The sequence below is a fragment of the Tasmannia lanceolata genome, unplaced genomic scaffold (assembly GCF_043159265.1).
Source record: "Tasmannia lanceolata isolate RefF3 unplaced genomic scaffold, GAP_Taslan_0.1 ptg000023l, whole genome shotgun sequence".
Taxonomy (NCBI): Eukaryota; Viridiplantae; Streptophyta; class Magnoliopsida; order Canellales; family Winteraceae; genus Tasmannia; species Tasmannia lanceolata.
Window position 1 is genome coordinate 22,164,851 of NW_027518700.1, and position 14,675 is coordinate 22,179,525.

General features: G+C 39.0%; 1 long non-coding RNA gene across 1 annotated transcript; it reads left to right on the plus strand.

The window, feature by feature from the left end:
* Positions 1-2,756: 2,756 nt before the first annotated feature.
* On the plus strand, positions 2,757-14,026 carry LOC143856792 (uncharacterized). The gene is made up of 3 exons (XR_013238358.1): positions 2,757-2,855; positions 5,825-5,993; positions 12,663-14,026. It is a non-coding gene; the product is annotated as an uncharacterized LOC143856792 (long non-coding RNA).
* Positions 14,027-14,675: the final 649 nt, after the last annotated feature.

The following is a 14,675-nucleotide window of genomic DNA, read 5'->3' on the forward strand; positions in this document are numbered from 1 at the left end:
TGTCGGGCACGATCCATAATATCCCCGATTTCATTGAGTTCAAAAAAATAAAAAATTCATCAAATCCAATCTTACGTCAAATTCAAGTTCATGGAAAATCTCTAAATTCTTCGAGCCCGTTTGTGAACGGTACCTCTTTTCTCGAGCCCATTTGCAAATGGCCTCATCTTCTCCTTGAGCCCGTTTGTGAACGGTGCCTCATCTCTCGAGTCCATTTGTGAATGGTTTCGTCTTCTCCTTGAGCCCATTTGTGAACGGTGCCTCATTTTCTGAGTTCATTTATGAATGGTCTCATGTCCTCCTTGAGCCCGTTTGTGGACGGTGCCTCATTTCTCAAAAAATCAAAAATTCATCAAATCCAATCCCCAATTCAAAAAATCCAATCCTACGTCAAATTCAAATTCATAAAAATCTCTAAATTTTTCATTGTTGAATTCATCAATCAAAGCTATCTTGTGTCGTCGAGCCCGTTTGTGAACGGTGCCTCATTTCTCGAGCCCATTTGTGAATGGTCTCGTCTTCTCCTTGAGCCCGTTTGCGGACGGTACCTCATTTCCCAAAAATAAAAAATTCATCAAAACCAATCCCCGATTCAAACAAATCCAATCTTACGTCAAATTCAAGTTCATGAAAAATCTCATGTCCTCTTTGAGCCCTTCTGTGAAAGGTGCCTCATTTCTCGAGGCCGTTTGTGAATGGTCTCGTCTTCTCCTTGAGCCCGTTTGCGGACGGTACCTCATTTCCCAAAAATAAAAAATTCATCAAAACCAATCCCCGATTCAAACAAATCCAATCTTACGTCAAATTCAAGTTCATAAAAAATCTCATGCCCTCTTTGAGCCCGTTTGTGAACGGTGCCTCTTTTCTCGAGGCCATTTGGGGATGGTCTCGTCTTCTCCTTGAACCCGTTTGTGAACAGGTTTCTCATTCTCTGAGTCCATTTGTGAATGGTCTCATGTCCTCTTTGAGCCCGTTTGTGAACGGTGCCTCTTTTCTCGAGGCCATTTGTGAATGGTCTCGTCTTCTCCTTGAGCCCGTTTGCGGACGGTACCTCATTTCCCAAAAATAAAAAATTCATCAAAACCAATCCCCGATTCAAACAAATCCAATCTTACGTCAAATTCAAGTTCATGAAAAATCTCATGCCCTCTTTGAGCCCGTTTGTGAACGGTGCCTCTTTTCTCGAGGCCATTTGGGGATGGTCTCGTCTTCTTCTTGAACCCGTTTGTGAACGGTGTCTCATTTTTTGAGTCCATTTGTGAATGGTCTCATGTCCTCCTTGAGCCCGTTTGTGAATGGTGCCTCATTTCTCTAGTCCATTGGTGAATGGTCTCGTCTTCTCCTTGAACCCGTTTGTGAACGGTGTCTCATTTTCTGAGTCCATTTGTGAATGGTCTCATGTCCTCTTTGAGCCCTCTTGTGAAAGGTGCCTCATTTCTCGAGTCCATTTGTGAATGGTCTCGTCTTCTCCTTGAACCCGTTTGTGAACGGTGCCTCATTTCTCGAATCCATTTGTGAATGGTCTCGTCTTCTCCTTGAGCCCGTTTGTGAACGGTGCCTCATTTCTCGAGTCCATTTGTGAATGGTCTCGTCTTCTCCTTGAGCCCGTTTGTGAATGGTGCCCCATTTCTCGAGTCCATTTGTGAATGGTCTTGTCTTATCCTTGAGTCCGTTTGTGAATGGTGCCTCTTTTCTCGAATCCATTTGTGAATGGTATCGTCCTCCTTGAGCCCGTTTGTGAACGGTGCCTCATTTCTCGAGTCCATTTGTGAATGGTCTTGTCTTCTCCTTGAGCCCGTTTGTGAACGGTGCCTCATTTCTCGAGTCCATTTGTGAATGGTCTTGTCTTCTCCTTGAGCCCGTTTGTGAACGGTGCCTCATTTCTCGAGTCCATCTGTGAATGGTTTTCTATCCTCCTTGAGGCCGTTTGTGAACGGTGCCTCATTATCCAAGTCCATTTGGGAATGCTTCTTATCCTCGTTGAACCCGCTTGTGAGCGGCGTCTCATCTCCTTCTAAAAACTGTTTGAGAGCGATCTTTGTCCTTTCCCTTCAGAATCCATTCGAAAATGATATCTCATTCTCTAATTGCCCGTTTGTGAACGGCGCCGCATCGAGTTTTTATTATTATTCAAGTTCTAGGGTTTCATCTAAGGTTTTGCATTATGTTAAGGTGCGTTGTGTCTAGAGAGTCCTTTGTCGATTAAAACTACGCAAAATGGTTCTGTCATTTTTAACTTTGGTATTCAATGACTACGTCATCTCTACCAAAGAGGGGCATCTGTAGACACCCCATTTTGTTTTGTTTTAATCAACAAATAAATTAGTGTGTTAAATCCATGTGAGAACCCCCTCTATCATTGATTTATATGTTTTAGGTCATTAATATCTTGATCTGACTTTACGGATCATCAATCGGGACAAAATAAGCTAGGGTCACTTCATAGCCCGGACCCTGATTCCATTCCGAGACCCGATTTCCGTAAATCGTTAGATCAATGGCAGATCATGACCTGGGTCTAACCATCCAAAACCACCTAACCTCTCCTCTCATCCTAACCATTCAAACCTCACCTAACCTCACCTAACCTCTCCTCCCATCATAACCATCCAAACCTCACCTAACCTCACCTAACCTCACCTAACATCACCTAACCTCACCTAACCTTACCTAACCTCACCTAACCTCACCTAACCTCCTATCCCATTCTCCTATAAATACCCTCTCATCTCACCAAAGAAAAGGAGGAAAAAAAAGAAAAGAGGAGAGAACCCCTCTCTTAGAAAATTCAAGCCCTCTCTCTAGACCAAATCCCTCTTCTCCATAAGTTTGCATGGAATATCGTCTACAAAAAGGTATGTCTTTTGGAATTTTATTTTCTTTTCTATATTTGTAGGATTGAGTGTTGTTTTGCGTATATTTTGGTTGATGTCATGTTTAATTTTGTACTAGTTTGGCCTTGGTCATGTTCTCACTTATGCTAAATATAATTAATGTGTTAGGGTCATTAGAACCTATTTGCGATGGGATGTTGAAATCATTGGCTTGTTAGGGAATTTAGATTTCTTTTGGGAAAACAATTCATTAAAAATTTTGAACATGTACAAGAAAGAAAACTTGAATTTTACATGAATTATCAAAACCCATTTAATTTGGCTTACAAAACCTCCATCTTTCAATTGATAACAACAGCCCCCACTCCAATTTGATAACAACAGCCCCCACTCAATCTCAAGAACCCAATATCCATACCCCACCTTGCCAAGTAGATAAAAACAACCCCTTTTTCAAACATCCCATTTGAATCTAATCTCAGGCCCATTCAAGCCATTTTTCATATTCACCGTCTTTTAATCACTAAAAAAATAAGAACTATCAAAAGAAAACATGGGGGTGCCAATATCATTCCCGTCATAGTGCTAGCTGTTAGACTTTAAACAGATTTTTCGACCTCTAAACAACAGAATCGTGGGAAATGGTTAACTACAAAGTCGTAGATATTTTCGTGCCGTTTCCAACGAGTATTCGTGCTAGATCAGACAGCGAGCGGTTAAAAAGTTAAGTCCAAAATGGTTGCGGCACACCTTTAGGCATTTCCAGTTTAATGTTGCTGTCCTTTTGTTTGCAACACAAATTCGAACCTCTAAATCACAGATTTACAAACAATGGAGAACTACAAAGTTGTAGCCCTATAAAAGATCTTTCCAACGCATGTTTGTACGTTGAATTTGGCCAAGCGGTTAAAGAGTTACGACAGTTTTAGTGGGCTGCATTTGTCAGATCTTTTAATGGTCAATGGTTTGTCGAATTTGTGCAATTGTCAAAACTTGGTTGTGTTAACGTCATTTTCCAAACCAAAATCGAAAGACATTAATCTAAAGTACATCCAACCTAAAATTAACAAAACTAAAATTCACCCATTTAAAATCCACTGATAAAAATCCGTTAAAAGCCATTAACCAAAAGACCACTAAAAATTTCAAATGAAACTAAAACCTTCTAAATAAACAACTTTAAAAGCTACCAAACACACTAAATACCTTCAGATAATAAAAGCTTCAAGAAAACTCTAAAAGTTTCCACAAACCCAAAAGAATTCGAGATTCCCAAGAGCCGGTGGATTCAAAATTCCTTTAGGAACCCTTAGAGCCCAATTTAGGAACACTGGTGTCGTGTCGTGTCGTGTCGTGTCCTAAGTTTTAGGGAGTCTTAGGTTTTAGGGAGTCCTAGAGTCAGGAGTCCGGCCTCATCACGGACGCTTGCTATGTATAGCAACCGTGCCATAGGTCTAGTTACACTAGTCACCCAATCTTTCCCTAGGACAAGCCTAGTAAACTAGGATGTAAGACAAACCTGCATTAGTCTAAGGGACCATTTGCATTTAGATGAGAATCATATAGCATCTTAGATGAAATCCTAAGATAATAAAATCTTCAACTTGAATTAAATAACTTCTCCTAAAACTGTTGAAACAGTCAATCCCGTCTAGGTCGGTGTCTTAGTTGAGTTAGGCATATGTAACTTAGCTTAGGTGCACCGAACTACGTCGACTCTGATCCCAGTGAGGCTTGGGTACGTAGGCAGCTTGGATGTCTGATGGCATACCACCCGCGAGTCGGCACCACAAACAAATTGTGGTGTTTTGTATATTAATTTTCTTGTAAATGCTTAATCAAATCACTTAGGACTTTCCATGAAATTAGAATTTTAGGAGAACTTTCACTTAGATTGAATCCAGACAAATTAATAAATCAAGATACACATTTAGGATTCACATTGAAATTAGATCATAGGATGCATGTCACTTAGTTCGCACATTAACATAGAGTTGAATGAGCCATTTAAAATAAATTTAAAAGAGTTAGCTTTTGGAATCGAAGACCGATTATCGGGCAGGAATGGTGCATGTGGCGGATAACTCCCCATACCTTCCATTCTCGTAACCAGGTAGCGAGTCTAGATTTCTGGTTAATTTCGGGTCCTAGATCCCACATCTAGGTGGCGACTCTGTCAGTCTCTTTCGTGTGGAATTCGGATTGCCTTAGTGATCACAAGTTCACAGGAAAGACGAATTAAAATCAACAATTAAAAAACACACGCCAATCGCGTGGATACGAGAGACCAAGAGAAGAGAGCGCGGCGGCTCGCCCCACGCCCCTCTCGCGGGATCAGGGTCCCACAGTGTGCTTCATGGCTTCAACAAGTGACAATCAAGAGGAAAGTACTTTAAATGTTGTTATTACTTTAAAAGAACTGCTTGATTCTTTACAAAATGCACATGATCAACTAGAAATTGAACTTGATAAAAATGCTTCTCTTGAAAACTCTCTTTCTAGTTTAACAAAAGAATTTGGGTGGAGAAGAGAATGAAAAATTTAAACTTGAAATTCATGATTTGAATGTTATCATCAAGAGTTTGAATGAAAGTAGACAAGAGCTATCCATTGAAAATAACAAACTAAAACATGAAAATAGTGAATTATCTCATGAATATGATAATCTGAAGAAGTTATTTGAATGGCATGAAAATGGTTCACAAAAATTGGATAAACTTGTTAAGATTCAAAGAATGTTACATGATAAGAGTGGACTTGGATATAAATGGGATACTACAATGTCAAATTATAAAAACAAATTTGTGAAAGCTTCTTCTAGCGGTACTAAAATTTGCTTTTATTGTGGTCTAGAAGGACATTATAAGGTTGCTTGCATGTATGCTAAATAAGATAAAACCAAGTTAAATGCAAAAGTGAAAACAAATAGACTTAGCAAGATTAGGAAGATTTGGGTACCTAAGGGATCTCACTTGCCTATTCATATGTAGGTATGTCTTAGAAGCCACAACAAGAAGAATACATGGTACATTGATAGTGGATGCTCTTGGCACATGACCAGAGATCTCACTCAATTTGCATCCCTTTCACTCAAGGATGGTGGAGAAGTTACCTTTGGAGATGACAAGAAGGGAAAGGTTAAAGGAGAAGGCACCATAGGTAACTCTACCTCTCCCATTCATGATGTACTTTATGTTGATGGCTTATCTCATAATCTTATTAGTATTAATCAACTATGTGATAATGGGTTTGAAGTAGTCTTCAACCCCGACAAATGCATTGTTAAGAACAAGGTATATGGCAATGTGCAATTTATAGGTTCTAGAGACAATAACATTTACACAATTGGGCTAGATGATCTTAGACTCCAAAATGTAACATGTCTCAATGCTATTAGTGAAGATTCTTGGTTATGGCATAAGAGGTTGGGTCATGCTGGAATGGAACTCATTTCAACCCTCTCTTCAAAAGACATAGTGAGAGGTTTGCCTAAGCTTAAGTACACCAAAGATCACATCTGTAGAACTTGTCAATTAGCCAAACAATTAAAGAGTTCATTTGCCTCTAAAAATATGATCTCTACCACTTACCCCTTGCAACTACTTCATATGGATCTTTTTGGACCAAGAAAGACAAGTAGCTTAGGTGGAAAGAGGTATGTGTTTGTTGTTGTGGATGACTACTCAAGATTTACATAGGTCATATTTCTAGCACATAAAGATGAAGCCTGTGAAAATTTCTCTAAGTTGTGTAATCAAGTCCAAAATGAAAAGGGTATAGTCATATCTTACATTAGAAGTGACCATGGAACGAAATTTGAAAACATACACTTTAACACTTATTGTAATGATCATGACATAAAATACAACTTCTCGGCACCTAGAATACCTCAACAAAATGGGGTTGTAGGAAGAAGGAACCGAACCCTCTAAGAAATGGCTAGAACAATGTTGCATGAGAATGATCTCCCTAGATATTTTTAGGCGGAGGCGGTTAGCACCGCTTGCTGTATCATAAATAGGGTGTATATGAGGCCAATTGCTAAGAAAACACCTTATGAGCTTTGGAAAAACTTGAAACCCATTATAACCTACTTTAGGGTGTTTGGTTGTAGATGCTACATCTTGAATATCAAAGACAATTTGAATAAATTTGATAAGAAATCGGATGATGGCATATTCTTAGGGTATTCTACACATAGCAAAGTATTTAGAGTGTTTAATAGAAGAACCCTAATTGTAGAAGAATCTATGCATGTTACATTTGATGACAAAGAGCCAATACTTCAAGACATGCCTCATGATGAGGATGAACACATTGAAAGCCCTCCATCTAAGACAAATGTTTCTCCCCAAGAGTCTACAAGTGATACATTACCCATTGTGCAAGTTGAAAATGTAGAGGACAATTCATTACCTAAGGATAAGAGAATATTGGTTGATCATCCGGAATTCCAAATCTTAGGTGATGCCACATCGCCGGTAAGAACTAGATCATACTATAGAAGTGTGACTAATAATTTAGCAATCCTATCCTAATTGGAGCCTAAGTCCATCAAGGAAGCCGAAAAGGAAGGAATCAAGCCCAGCGATCCTGATCCGCTAAAGATCGGACATGTCTTGCGATCATTATAGCCTATCGTTGGGGTCAGCGAGGACAGTCCCTGTGAAGGGGCCACACTACGTCGCTGCCCGTCCCAAAACCCGATAAAATGTAGAAAAATCGATGAAAACTGAAAAATCACAATCAAAATCAGAAATAGAATGAAAAGAGGGCTCCGAGTGACCTGGCAATCACCATCCTTGCCCATTTTTGGTTATTGATTCAAAAGTTTTGAAAGGGTTTGAAAATATTTATTGAAAATGTTTGACTGAACTTGGGTGGGCCCAAGCTGCCTACGAACCCTGTGGAAAGGGATCAAGCCAACGTAGTTCGAAACAGCTTTTCGAAAATACGTTTTGATGGTTTTTAAGTTTTTTGTTGTTTTTGGATTTTTGTGTATTTTTATCCCTTTTGATTTAAAGGGTGTTTTGGCTCAAGAGGTTGCCGTCCGTCATCGCCTAAACCCGACAGAGATTTCCAAAATACTGAAGAAGATATCGAACATTGTATCAAACCCGAAGTTCAATGAAGTTCCCTACGACAGGAGGAAGCTCTAGAAATCGGAAATGAACGCCAAACATTGCCACAAAATCACTACAGCCGTGTTTGTACCATGGAAATAAAAACTCACTTTACACCTTGCTCATTTTTTTTTCTTTTTACTTCTTATGAAATGATCTCATATTCAAACTACTCATGCAAACTCATCACAAACGGAGTAGGGTCAGACCAAGCTTGTATGAACATCTAAACATGATAGTGTCAACATTGACCAATTGGGTTGCTAGTGCAGTTAATATCTCCTTTGACATTTACACCAAATCTATTGTAATGCATGCTAATGCTACTAACACCTACAGAAGTCAACTTTATTTCCAAGACTCTGAGAAAATCATCAGCTAATTGATCTTAACAAATTTCATGCAACTGAGACAAGCGAATCATGTTAACATGGGTTTAGGTATTGTATGAACAGGGAGATCATGTTTTTCTTATTTAAGTATAGATCTAAATGTATTTCACATGAAAACAGAATCATAGTAATTCTCTTTGTCATGGTGCAAATTGGGTAGAATTTGTATCCAATGAGTAAAACTTTTATTAACGAGAATGAAAGATCAACCGAAGCAAAAGAAAGGGAAAATTCCAACTCAAAGTGATAGTCGTACACCAAGAAGCGACAACAAACAGGGAGTTTCCGAGGCAATACAATTAATTAAAGAGATGTAGGTGCCTCTTCAATATAAGTAATCCCTGAGTATTGTGAATCCAAAACCTTCAAGATATGTAATAATTGCTCGTGAAGAAACTGTAATAAGGTGAATTGATGGTTTAAATGGACTTGGATAGAAAGTGAGACTTGACAACCAAATGCTGGTTAATTTGTGAGGACTCAGAACCTTCAAAAGAGTGGCCCAAATAATAGGACATGAAATGAGTTTCTTTGAGATTAACTCACATTACAGAGAGGGTATCCCACAGCCACAAATGTTAAGAATTCTCAAGAATACAGATCCCAAATATACTTCACTGGCATTTTATCAAACATGAACATGCAAAGATTATAAGCTTATGAATTCTTAGATTAAGTAAAAGACAATCCAATGAAAATAAAAACTAGTTGAATACCTGTCGAAAATTGTTGCAGACATTGCTGATAGAAACGCTCGCTGAAGATGACCGTCGGGACCCGTAACGGCTGAAGGTAGAGTGATCGGAGCTATGGGAGATCGTCGGAATTGACAATGGTTCTCGGATTTGGCGATGCCTGATTAGATTGCTTAGAAATTGGAAGGGGATACGATCAATAAAAGAAGAAATCAAATAGTAGTTAGGGTTTAATGGGGATATATGATTAAACAGGGTTCAGATTCAATGGGGTTTTTGGAGGATATGACCGGAGCAATGGTTATGGGGGTTTGATGGTGGCCGATGGTGGTTCGGATTATAGAAATGATGGAAATGAGATTGGGGCCTGTTGGAACAAGGGAATGGGAAAGTAGGGCTGCTATGGAAAAGGAGGTGGCTAATGAAGGAGGGGAGATGGGGTTGAGGTGGATGGTTGGATTCCGGCAAGATTGCCGGAATCAATGGTATTATAAATGGGGTTTGATGAGAATGGGTTGTAGTAGGGTTAGAGATGGTGGTTGAAGCAATGGGAGGAGGTGGATTTGAAGGCTGAAATCTGTGGGAGTTGATTGTGGGTTTTAATGGAGGTGGGTTTAGAGATTAAGGCTTCAATGGACAAGGATCTGATGAAGGTCTGATGACGGTGGATCGGCTGGAAAAAAAAGGTGGACGGCTGTGGAGGAGGAGGCTTGGTCGGATTCCGGTGTGGTATGGTCGGATTCTGGTAAAATCGTCGGAATCAATGGAGGTTGAGGAGAATGAAATGGGTTTTGGTGCTGCTGATGGTCGAGGTAGGGGCTGCTAGGAGTAGGTGGAGAAGGTGGTGGAAGTGATGGTGGCCGGATGGTGGTGGAGACGAAGATGGAGCTCAAGCTCCTTTTCTCTCCCTCGTCTCTCAATTTCTCTCTCTGCTTCTCCTCTCTACCTCTCTCTGCCTTTTCTCTCTCTCTTGCTCCTCAAGAAAACCCCCTCTTTAACCTTAGCTGATGCTTTCTTTATAAAGGGAAATGCCATATTTGGCCCCCCATGCTTCCCAGGACAGCCCCCTTGGTAGTATATTATGACTACTCTTTTTTTCTACAAGGGGTGGCTCGGGTAGAAATTGATGGCAAGGAAATGCCATATTTGACCTCTTTTCTCCTGGACAACCCATTCATGTTCTAATTCAACTCCCCTCATGTAAAGGGAAATGATAAATTTGCACCCCTTATCCTTGCCCTGGACAGCCCTACTAGTGTATTGCTCACTCTCTTTTTACTCTACAAGGGTGGTCTTGGGGTGAAAATGAAGGGCAAATAGAGGAGGTTTTTGGTGGTTATCAAATTGATACAGGTACACCTCTCTGTGCTTAATTCACTCCCCTCTTGTACGAAGAAATAGAAATGACAGTAGCACAACCATGATTTAATATTTGCACCAACTTGCTTTGTCCTTTCTACACCAATGGATCTGGGATTAACCCGGGCACTCTCTAGCCTTGATAATGCACCCTTCTTCTGCTTATTCAACTAAGAAAATAATGTTAGCTCCATGAATTTGATTTTTGCACTCGCCTCAGCTTGTCTTATTTGTGATTCTTCATCTGATTTACCTGAAATTTTGTGAGCACCCTTCTTGAAACATTAACCATCTTTTGGGAACTTTGCACTTGTCGATGTGCACAACAGGTTGGTACCATTTTGAGTTTTTCTACGCACTTGGGGCCCACTCCTTCGGGAATTTCGGGATTAGGTTTCAGAACTTTATTCGGGAATTTACTCTATTTCAGAAATTTATTTGAAAAAGGGTCCGGTCAAAATGGGGTGTCTACAGATAGTATCTACACTAATATGTGATCTCCCTAGCTAGTTATGTATATTACATACTTAGGGAAGTAAAGCTTGAATTTGAAAAATATGATATCACACTTAGGGGGAGCATGAGCCAAAAATTGTAATCTTTTGTGCTACGCTTATTTATCATGTGTAGCTAGACTATGGCTATCACACTAATCATCATAAACCGACACTTAGAAACTAAAGTGTCATTGTAGCCTAATGGTAGAGTTTAATAGGTTATCCTTTGGAAAATGTCTCCAAAAAATCCCTTGGAGTCTATGTTAGGACATCCTTTTGGATTCATGCATTGCATGATCCTTTTTGAAAGGGGGAGCTTAATAAGATATGATTTTGTCCTAAATGGCTTATCATATGATATTAAATGTGTATATCATTATGCATATGATAAGTACACTCATTTGGAGCATTGTTGCTCCATATGGGTTATGACGAGGCTTGTCTTGTGTTTTTAAGTGTAGTTGAAGACAAGAAGCCCATAGCCTAGGTGCTAGTGTCATATCCTTTAAGCTTTTGACTTATCTTGGATGTTAAAATATGCTATCATATGTTCCAAGAATAAGTGTTAGTGGCCAAGTATGCAAGATGTCATATTCTTCGGCCTATTGTGTAATGTCATGCCTTAAATCATAGGTTCATATAAGGCAAATGACAAAAGCAGAAGGGGAGAACTAAATTGTGCTATTCTTAGGTTTATATGGATCATTGTAAGATGCTCACATTGTCCATTCTATTATATTCCCACTAATTGTGCTGAAATTGCGTATCTTTAAAACAAAAAGGAAAACTTAAATGAACAATCTTTTTAAACAAGAGCTAAAAATTGCACATTTTTCTAGATATACATTCATAGAAGTAAATCAAACTTGTTTATCTCAATTTCTATGAATTTGAATGCTTATCATGTATACTTATCTATATACCTATGATAGAGCTCACTGTCATGTCATGAAAGTAGTAAATGGTTATCTTTACGCATGACAAATTTAGAAAAGGTTTTTAACTTGATATACATCTATTCTTGTTTATCATGATGGGTTCAATATTATGTTTATCCATCTCTTCATGATAAGATTCTTAAAGGAATTAAAAAAAAAAAATGGGGGCTTATCATGCTAAGTCTAAAACTTGCTTAATTTTTTTCATGATAAGTAGAATATAAGCTTTAACTTACTAATCTATTATTGTATTATGGGTCATAGGGTAGATTTATATTGGATTTATACATATACTAAGATTTACCCTAAAATTTGTGCTAAAATTGGAATGTCTATTTTTCTAACATAAGCATAATTTGTATCAGTTTATTCGTTTCCTATGTTGTAATGGTCTTATCATGCCATATATACATTGATTTCATTGGCTAATCATGATAAAAAGTTAGGGGGAGCATCTAGTCTCATTGAATATCTTTGATACTTTATGTATTGTGCTTAAATGTTTAATCCTTCCTTTTTGCTAATGCCAAAAGGGGGAGAGTTTGTGTAATTAATTAGATTCATAACCATATGCATTCTATACTTTAATTGGTTAAATATAACTTGTGCATATGTTGAGGGGGAGTAGTCCCTATTATCTTGGTTATCTAATCCTCATAAGAGGATCCTCCCACCTCTCTAATTAATTTGGTTTGTCATCATCAAAAATGAGGAGAATGTAAGCCCAAGGCTCATCTTCTTACCTTGTTTTGATGATTAAAAAATCCAAATTGAGTAGTTCTTTATGGACTAATAGTTTGCCTTGAGTGTTGTTCTATGGATAGGAAAGTCACAGGTCAATCCAGGCTAGCACACACACAAAGATGGCCTATGCTTGAAGATGAACCAACCAATGGATAAAGGAGCTATAACATACTTGGACAAACCATGCCTTAGAGGTACCAAGGAGAAGCTCATCATCATCTCAAAGCATCAAGCTAGAAAGGAAAAGATAAAGAAAGGCCAAAGCTTGAGGATCAAGAACCAATGCAAAGGACCAATGAGCTTGTACCACAACTGGAGAAGTCAAAGCAAAGCTCAACCTTGAAGATCCCGACGCTCAAGAGAAGAGTTCAAGAGAGTGGTAGAAATGGTAGAATGTATTCCCATCTCTCTTGCATTTTCTCTTGTCAAGGCATATTCTTTAATCCCCTAAAACTAGTGAAAAATAATGTTTTCCAGAGAGACTATAACACACCCTAATTAGACTTAACTGGATTATGATAGACCCTAGTGGTGTCCACGCTTTGTTGGACCCATAGGACAATCAATTCATGTATAGGACCTAAGACCATGGCCCAAGTCCCTGATTTTTAAATGTTGAAATGGCTTTTCAAATAGGGCCGGTCGACCGGGGATACATGGTCAACCGCGGTAAGGTGGCTGGAAATCCAGCACCTACCGGAACATAGAGGGCCGGTCAACCGGGACCTCATTGTCGACCTCGGATGTGTTTCTGGAAATCGAGAAATAATCCAGCGTGGTCGGGCCAGTCGATCTCCATAGGGTCGGTCGACCGCGGAAAGAAATCTGGACAAAAATAAAATGTTCAGGTTGCTCTCGGCGGGCGACCGCGACACACCCAGTCGACCGCGGCGCCATTGAAATTCAAAATAAAAAAGAAGCGCTAGATGACGGCAGGCGATCGTTACACCCCGGTCAACCGCGGCGGTCTGGAAAAAGAGCCGTTGGAGCTCAAACGGCTAGTTCCCTTTTAGCCTGTTTTTTATCGTTTTGCCCCCAAACGGTCATATTGAGTTGGAGGGCTATTTATACCCTTCATATGGGTCTAAACAAAGATGATGAACATATTCCAACTCTAAGAAATCCTTGAAATTCATTAGCAACTATTTTTGGGTAAAATTTCTCACCGACCTCATTTTGCCTTGATTAGGAAAAATCTTTTGAGATTAGTTTAGGCTTTATTTGTATTCATCTTTGAGAGTATCTTAGGAGCTTCAACTTGCATTCTAGCCTACTTCGAGGCAAAGCTATTTTCTTCCTCTTCATTTGTATCCGTGGCAAGGGCATCCATTTTTTTAATTCCCTTGAGAGAAGGGCTTAGTTCTCGGCCGTATAGGAGAGATGTTGTGGGCTTAGTTCTCGGCTGTGTAGGAGAGACATTGTAAAGGTGGAAAGGGCATTCTCATTTAATTTCCTTGGATTGTAAAAGCCTCGGAGCCAGGTGTCGTGGAGGTTTCAATAGTGGAAATTCTCAAGTGCGACATTGAGAAGAGTGAAGTAGGCCATTTGCTGAACCACTATAAATCTTTGCTTCACTTGTGTGATTGGTATTTCTCTCACTGCCTCTCACTCTATTATTTGTGCTTGCATTGTTACTTAGAATTGAGTGAGTTAGCATTGGCATTAAAACTTGAATATCTTTATATTGCTAAATTGGCCACCTTAATCACTTAATTAAGTTTATTAATCAACAAAGTTTTTGAACTTATATTAATTGTAATATTTGTTTTAAGTTTAACTAATTAAACTTAATTAAGAACATAAAACTAGGGTGATTTTGGTAAAATATTTTTAAAAGGAAAAAGTTTTCATTAACAACCTATTCACCCCCCTCTAGGTTGCCAAACCGGGTTCACTCATCAAATTTCACACACAATGGAAGATATATGAAGACAAAGACCAAAGAGAAGTGTAACTGCACTTAGACTTTTTGTACATCCTCTCTCTTTGGATTTTCTACTTCAAGGCAAGGTTTTTCAAAATATGTTTCCTTTTAAGAAACTAACACTCCCCGTATTAGACTTAATTTGTCAAGAGAATGTTTGTGTGGTAGA